Source organism: Oryctolagus cuniculus, chromosome 1 (genome assembly GCF_051225735.1).
Source record: "Oryctolagus cuniculus isolate XC-2025 breed Fujian yellow rabbit chromosome 1, ASM5122573v1, whole genome shotgun sequence".
In the NCBI taxonomy this organism is placed as follows: domain Eukaryota; kingdom Metazoa; phylum Chordata; class Mammalia; order Lagomorpha; family Leporidae; genus Oryctolagus; species Oryctolagus cuniculus.
In genome coordinates, this window is record NC_142867.1 from 48,960,170 (window position 1) to 48,968,109 (window position 7,940).

Sequence of the window (7,940 nt, forward strand, 5' to 3'; positions counted from 1 at the left end):
ATAAGGCCCAGGTGATGTCTTTTTCTTTTTTTTTTTAGATTCATTTTATTTATTTGAAAGACAGAATTACATACAGAGGTAGAGCCATAGAGAGAGCTTTTCCATTCCTCTGGTTCACTCCCCAAATGACCACAAAAGCCAGAGCTGAGCTTATAGGAAGCCAAAAGCCAGGAGCTTCTTGCAGGTCTCTCACACCGGTGCAGGGTCCCAAGGCCACCCGAACCTGCTTAGAAGAAAGAAACCGTGGCTCTGGGTATTCACTGGCCTCACATGGTTTAAAGCAAAACCTTCAGATACTTTTTTATAAAAAAGATTTATTAGTTTATTTATTTGGAAGTCAGAGTTACAGAGAGAGAGGTCTTCCATCCACTGGTTCATTCCCCAACTGGCCACAATGGCTCGAGCAGCACCAATCTGAAGCCAAGAGCCACGAGCTTCTTCCATGCTTCCCACATGGGGCAGGGGCCAAGGACTTTGGCCATCTTCTACTGCTTCCCCAGGCCACAGCAGAGAGCTGGATCAGAAGTGGGGCAGCTGGGACTAGAACCGGCACCCATATGGGATGCAGCACTACAGGCAGCGGCTTTACCGGCTACACCACAGCGCTGGCTCCAGGTAAGTACTTTTGACTTTGCAAAAGATAACTTCTGAGGAAAACAAGCATTTTGCACCATAAACCTGCGCTGGGACCACCCTGACTGCCCACTACCCTGTCTGGCTTCCCACCTCCCCTCCCCCAGAGGAATCGACCCTAACTTCTGTTAGTCGAACTGGGCGATGACTTCTCTGGCATCTTCAAGCTAATAGGGCAGAGTCACAGTCAAGACAGGGTTCCAGCCACAGGTCGGGGAAGCAGTGCCAGCTTGCAGAAACTGCTTCTGTCCAAGGTTTCATGTTAGTTTAGCAGTTAAAATTTATGAGCAATCTTTTATCTATAGGCCAATTAAAAGAAAGCTTTCAATAAATTTTCCCATGTCGACATAAAACATGTACATATGTATAACATCAGTAATAGCTTCTTAAAGTCCTTAGCTGTTTTTTTTTTAATTATCATTAATTGATTGCAAAACAATTGGTTGATGGTTGCTCTCCATGGTGATAAAAAACAACAAAAAGCCTTCCAGCTGTGCAGACCTTATCCCTGAGATTGCTCATGGACCTGAGAACACAGTGCAGGAATGAGGGCCTTTGATTAAAATATACAAAAATACAAACCCAGACTGTTTATATTAAAAAAAAAAAAAAAACAAGAAGTTCAAATGCACAAGATACGTCGTTTGCACATAGTTAGTGCAGTTGGCATCCTGGAGAAAGTGGGACCCCAGGTGCAGTTATCCAAGGGAGCAAATAAATAAATCACATTGGCCCAGAATGGGGTCAGGAGTGAGCTCAGGAGCAGCGGGTCTGTGACTGTTCCCCTAGCCACCCTTTTTGCCGATCGTCACAACACATTGCTTGGGACACTTCCTAGCACCCTGTCCCAGGATTGAGTTATGAGGAAACAAGATGTGGAAAACCCTGCCTTACTCCCGAGAGTCCCTCCCACAGGACATAGTGGTTTGGGGGTTGGGTCCAGGAATCTGGTCCCACAACCAAGTTTCTCACCCTGGCTAGGGAAGTATTATTCCATATCCTTCCTTCAAAGGAAAACTTCCCCCATCCACACGACTTTCCAAAGCAAGAGATTTGGCACACGGGGCCTCAGGTAAAGCATGCAGGTTACAGGGTAATACCCCCCAAAACCCTTAATTGCATTTGGATACAGCATGGTTGGAATTCCCTGCCTCACTCCTTCCTCCCGGCAAGAGGGGAAAAGAGGAGATGCTGTGAACCCCAGCCTGGGATACATGGCAATGCCAGCTCTTCCCAACCCACCCTGTCCCCACTTTCTTTACTCTGCAGTTGATGCCTGCCCCTTGAAACTTCTTGATAGCCAAAAAACTAGCCCCCACCCCCTGTGGCTCAATTCTGGGCCTCGGGGAGCATGGCAGGGCTGTGGATCTCCCCCTCATCCTCCCGGAAGTAGGCTGGCTTTCCCTGGGCGCTGGGGGCCTGCTGGGCCTTCAGGGGGCACGAGGCCACCATATGGCTGATGCTCTGGCAGAAGTGGCACTTCTTGGGTTGGGGTGGCAGCCTGCACTCCTAGGCATGATGGTCTAGACCTCCACAGTTGTAGCACCTGTCTCCTTTAGATCCGTGCTTTTGCATGCTCTGCCTCTGTGGCCGCCTCTCGCTGCCACCACAGAACACCCACCAGGCCCTGTGACACGGATGGATTCCAGGTCCTTGGCGGACTTCTTGAAGGTGAATTCCACTGCTTCACCCTCCTTCAGGCTCCGGAAGGCCTCCATGTGCAGCTTACTCTGGTGCACAAAGACATCCACGGGGCGGCGGCGGGGGGTGGGGGGGGTCGAGCACCGCCCCAGCGCGGGTGGTCATGTACAGGAAGCTGAACCCCATGCTCACCTTGAATCACTTACAGATGCCGGCCCGGTGCAGCAGCTGCAGCTCGTCCGCCGCCCGGGCCGCATCCTCCGGTGCCTCCTCGGGCGCCTTCTCCACCGCCTTGGTGCAGCCACCCGTAAACTGCTGGTTGGACACGGAGCCCATGGTCGTCGGCAGAGCCCGCGGCCCCGGGCCCCTAGTCGGGCGGCTGCTGGCCTCAGAGAAGTACGGAGGCCAAAGGAGCTTTTAGTTGCTTTTTAAAAAGAGATTTATTTATTTGAAAGGCAGAGTTACTGAGAGGCAGAGGCAGAGAGAGAGAGAGAGAGAATATCTTCTACCCGCTGGTTCACTCCACAGTGACCACAACAGCCGGAGCTGGGCTGATCTGAAGCCAGAAGCTAGGAGCTTCTTCCAGGTCTCCCACATGGGGGCAGGGGTCCAGAATTTAGCCATAGCAGAGAGCTGGATTGCAAGTGGAGCAGCCAGGATTTGAACCTGTGGCCATATGGGATGCCGGCACTGCAGGCAGCAGCTTTACCCACCATGCCACAGTGTTGGCCCCACCTTAGTTACTTTCAAGTGGTATTGAACTATTTTCGTAGATAGCTTATGAAAACATATTTAAAACCCCAAATAGCTGTTCCATAGAATATAAGGTGCTAAGAGTACCAAAGTTTACATTTAGACACTTTTATCTCATTTACCTGTACCCAATTGACAATTAGCAATTACACCTAGCTGACTTAAGACACTGATATTATATCATAACTCTATCTGAATTAAGGTCAAAATTACATTTATATGGAATATTACTCCTTTTTCTAAAACTCTAGTTAGAAATCAGTGACATAGGGGCCAGCGCCGTGGCTCACTTGGTTAATCCTCCACCTGCGGCACCGGCATCCTTTATGGGCAGCCAGATCTAGTGCCGACTGCTCCTATTCCAGTCCAGCTCTGCCGTGGCCTGGGAAGGCAGTGGAGGTTGGTCCTAGTGGTTGGGTACCTGCAACCGTGTGGGAGACCAGGAGGAAGCACCTGGCTCCTGGCTTAAGATCAGCGTAGCTCCAGCTGTAGTGGCCACTGGGGAGGCGGGGTGAACCAACAGAAGGAAGACCTTTCTCTGTCTCTCTCTCTCACTGTCTAACTATCTGTCAAATAATTAAAAAAAAAAAAAAAGAAATCAGTGACATAAAACAGAGACTGCAAAATCCACTTTAGGGGCTGACAAGAACTGATTATCTATTGCTATTGCAGCTGGATCTGTTAAGTCAAGTTGGAAAACAAGTTTGTCAAGTTACAAAGCAATATTTTTTAAAGGCAGTGATCTTCCTAGACTCGAAAAAGATAAATTCCTTTATACCTAATGTCCAGTTGCAGCTGAACTAAAATTCTCAGGCATGAGATTGTTATTTACCAAAGACATCTTTTTAGGTTTTAATTGAATTTGAGTTTAGTTTCCCACTGGACATTGTTCACATTAAGTTAGGTTTAAGGGGAGAGGACACCCATCAGAGCAGCTGAACACCCCTCCAGAGATTCCTAAGGAGGCAGAATAAAGGGCAATGACCTACAAGGAGACTCGTGAGAGCCCATGAAGAGGCAGGGTAGAGGGAGAAAAACTGGAGGCCTTGCAAAGAGACAATAACATTATACCCCAAAACCAAAAGCCAATCCTGGAAGTGTCTAATCGGGCTGTCAGTCAAACCATCCTCAGGGATTAGGAGTCACATTAGAGCTATCTCAAGAAGTCCAAGAGTTCATCATATGGATTGATCCATATATATTCAATAGCATATGAGGTTTTAGGGCCCAGATTCATGCCTAGAAATCATCACACCCCCCACCCAGACTAAATTACAACAGTGGGTAATGGTCACTGGCCAAAAACTCTCCTTCACTGGGATTAAAAGCCTCACCAGTAGTCAAAAGTGATAACAGAAGGAACTTTTAGCTCAAAATAGACCTAAGGACCTGTGACAGTCTGGAAAATTGTTTAATGCATACTGGAGCACATGCAGGGAAATAGAGGCAAGGAGCCAGTTAGGGAGCAGAGGTCTTTCTGAGTCAGGCAGTCAGAGTAGAGGGGCTGGCACTTTTCACAACTCATTTAGGCTAACTTCTCCATCCTCTAGCTTGTAAGCAGGCCAGACGGTGCTGTGGAAAAGGATGAGGTATTTTTCTTTAAGCTCAGGGGTAAAAAGAGTCCCAAAGTCTAAGGATGCATCCCCACAGAATGCCTATGCCTCCTGCAATGACAGTATAAAAATAGATGCCTCACCAGCTCTTACCTCTCCTGAGTTTGAGATGCCTTGTTGCTGTGGATTCGTTCTAAGAGGAAGAGCATGGTGGAGGCAAGAGAAGCGGAGTCATGACTCAGACACTGGGAGTCGGGTGAAAGCAGACTAGAGGCGATGAGCTCCCAGACTCATTTATTTCAGTTGGTACAGCAGCTTATATAGGCGAGGCAGCCAATCTGGTCAAGCGGCAGTTTATTCCTTAACCAATCACAGTCTGTTTTCAGGCAGGCTCCTTGGCCAGGTGGGTTCCGAAGCCATTCCTGAGTAACTGACGCTCGCTTGCCAGCAGGCATCTTCACACGGCATTCTCATTCCACAATGTCTCTCAGAACTTTCCCAAAGCCTGTGGCTTCCAGAAGTGGCCTGAAGCCCACAGGGAAGGGGAGAGGGTGAGGATGGGATTAGTACGTGTTACCCATGCTCCCTCAGCCTGTCACTCCTGTAACCTCAGGTATATAGTAAAACATGCAGGGAGTGATCAGCTCCTTTTACTCATGGTGTGCTAGATTGAGCCACTGACTGGTCAAATATATATTATTGCTTTGTTCTCCTACATGAAGAAAAATAGTTGTTCTATGCCTCTTAACCTTGAGTCTTCTCTATCAGGCCAGATTTTGACAACGAGCCTTCATGGCAAGAGCCTTAGCAAACAAAGGTGCTTCAAGCTAGAGTGTGGAGAGATGTTACCATTTCTGGTTACCACCTAGGTTGGTGACTAGGTGGGTGAAGGGATAAAGAAGCAGAGTGGGGGAATAAAAATTCTCCCAGTAAACCTCCTCTGAGGTATGAGCTACATAGGAAGGTAGGGAATACCAGAGACATGCTGAGACTTATCTGCACAAGTTCTGGTCATGTGGGGAGCTGCATCTAATGGGACTCTAGATTGAAAAGCTACTGGCCTGCAAAAAGGATCATTGAACTTTAACCCAGAGCTAATGAACAAAATATCCACAAAATGCCTACTAATGAGACCAAGAATTCGAGTTTGTAAGACTCAGGTAACCTGGCAGGGTGCAGAAAGCATTTAGAGGAGCAGAGAGGTGGAGATCTTGCCGGGATCTGGGGTAAAGGAAAAACTCACTGAGGCATAGAGCCCAGAGCCCACAGCCTCGCTCCAAGCTGTGTCCAGTATCACCGACGAATTAGCCTCCAAGAAGGGAAGGACAGAATTACGTTTTCGGCCAACACCCTAATGGCCGCCAGGCCGATCCCGTGAAAGGAAGCTGAGTTGGACCACATCAACATTCCCAGAGCTGAGATGAGAAGTAGGAAGAGTGGAGCCTTGGGCTCTGCAGCTTGTGAGGACTCTAGAAGAGCAGGGGACTTGCTCCCTGCAGCAAAGTGCATTTCCCAGCCCAACACCATTCCAGCTGTCGGGGCCTGTGCCTGCAAGAGACCTTCTGGAAGCACTGGAGTGTAGCCCCAGCCAGAATCTGTCAGTTGTCTCGAGGCCTTCTCCCAGTCCCTCACAAGGGGCCAATCTACACCAGAGAAGAGAGGGGTTAGAATAGAGTGGCCAGAGTGGGCAAGAGAGGTTGCACAGAGTGGCGTGTGCTTCTTGGTCTGCCAGGACACCTGCCCAACTACTGGAGACCCAATGCCCCTCTGGGCTCCAGCAAGGTCTAAGAATCTGAGGTTTGGGCAGGATGGTCCTGCCCACTGAGGCATCCTGGGGCAGAGGAATTGACAAGCAGGGGCCCAAGATTTGTCGTAGACCTGGTGGGAAGAGGACCTTTTCCCTCTCCTGAGACCCATCCACTCCCGTAGAACAGGCCTTATCCCACCTCCCAGAGGTGTCAGACAGCCAGGGCCTCCCAAGAACTCAGGCCCTAGCTGAGTCCAGGGGGTTGCTCTGGCCTTAATCAGCAAGCCTGAGCCATGAGTCTTCAGTACGGCAGCCATGCTAATCGCTTTTAAATGGCTGATCGGGACCTGGTTTTTGAGAAAATGAGAGTTTCTATGGAGGAGAGTGAAATACACCAACAAAAGCAAGAGCTGTCCACATGCTCACTAGTCTGGGGGGATGACCCTGACACTGGTTGGAGTTGAACTTGAGTGGGATCCATCTCATGTTAGAGTTGCTATCCAAGTCACAGCACCAAAATGTAGGGGTGAGATGGCGGCAGCAAAAATATTATTACCTTGGTTCTTTGTCTCACATCGAAGAATTTCCAAACAGAAAGGCAAAGAGAAAAGCAAGATTTATTAGAGTGAGAGACCTCCAGCCAGAGTGGCATGGAGGGGGCTCCAAGGGAAGCAAAATCCCTGTGACTTTCTCGAGACAACATATTTGCACTTACATTATAGTCAAAGTCTTAAGGGTTCTACTAAATAGTTAAGTAGATTTTCAGAAGAAAATAGGCTAGGGCTATAAATAACAATCAAATGAACAAGTGTTCAGTTTCACTACAGAGATTTTAAAACAGTCGTAATATCATAAAAAAGTACAGTTATATGTAATTTCTACCAATTTGGCAAACCAAACTTTGAGTTCAGCTCTGCCTAACTTTATTCCTTATTTCATCTGATCAATTCCAGTTGTTCTTCATTGGGGAAACACTGCAAGATATAGGCACAGGCAAAGACTTCTTGGAGAAGACCCCCGAGGCACAGGCAGTCAAAGCCAAAATTAACAATTGGGGTTGCATCAAATTGAGAAGTTTCTGTACTGCAAAAGAAACAGTCAGGAGAGTGAAGAGACAACCGACAGAATGGGAAAAAATATTTGCAAACTATGCAACAGATAAAGGGTTAATAACCAGAATCTACAAAGAGATCAAGAAACTCCACAACAACAAAACAAACAACCCACTTAAGAGATGGGCCAAGGACCTCAATAGACATTTTCCAAAAGAGGAAATCCAAATGGCCAACAGGCACATGAAAAAATGTTCAGGATCACTAGCAATCAGGGAAATGCAAATCAAAACCACAATGAGGTTTCACCTCACCGCGGTTAGAATGGCTCACATTCAGAAATCTACCAACAACAGATGCTGGTGAGGATGTGGGGAAAAAGGGACACTAACCCACTGTTGGTGGGAATGCAAACTGGTAAACCCACTATGGAAGACAGTTTGGAAATTCCTCAGAAACCTGAATGTAACCCTATCATAAAACCCAGTCATCCCACTCCTTGGAATTTACCCAAAGGAAATTAAATTGGCAAATAAAAAAGCTGTCTGCACCTTAATGTTT

General features: G+C 47.8%; 1 long non-coding RNA gene and 1 pseudogene across 2 annotated transcripts; one reads left to right on the forward strand and one right to left on the reverse strand.

The window, feature by feature from the left end:
* Window positions 1-17: 17 nt before the first annotated feature.
* LOC149128383 (uncharacterized) lies at window positions 18-7,371 on the forward strand. Its single transcript, XR_016218495.1, has 2 exons — window positions 18-615; window positions 7,281-7,371. It is a non-coding gene; the product is annotated as an uncharacterized LOC149128383 (long non-coding RNA).
* Window positions 1,099-7,282, reverse strand: LOC149128384 (protein lin-28 homolog A pseudogene; annotated as a pseudogene). The gene has a single exon (XR_016218488.1). The product of XR_016218488.1 is annotated as a protein lin-28 homolog A pseudogene (transcript).
* Window positions 7,372-7,940: the final 569 nt, after the last annotated feature.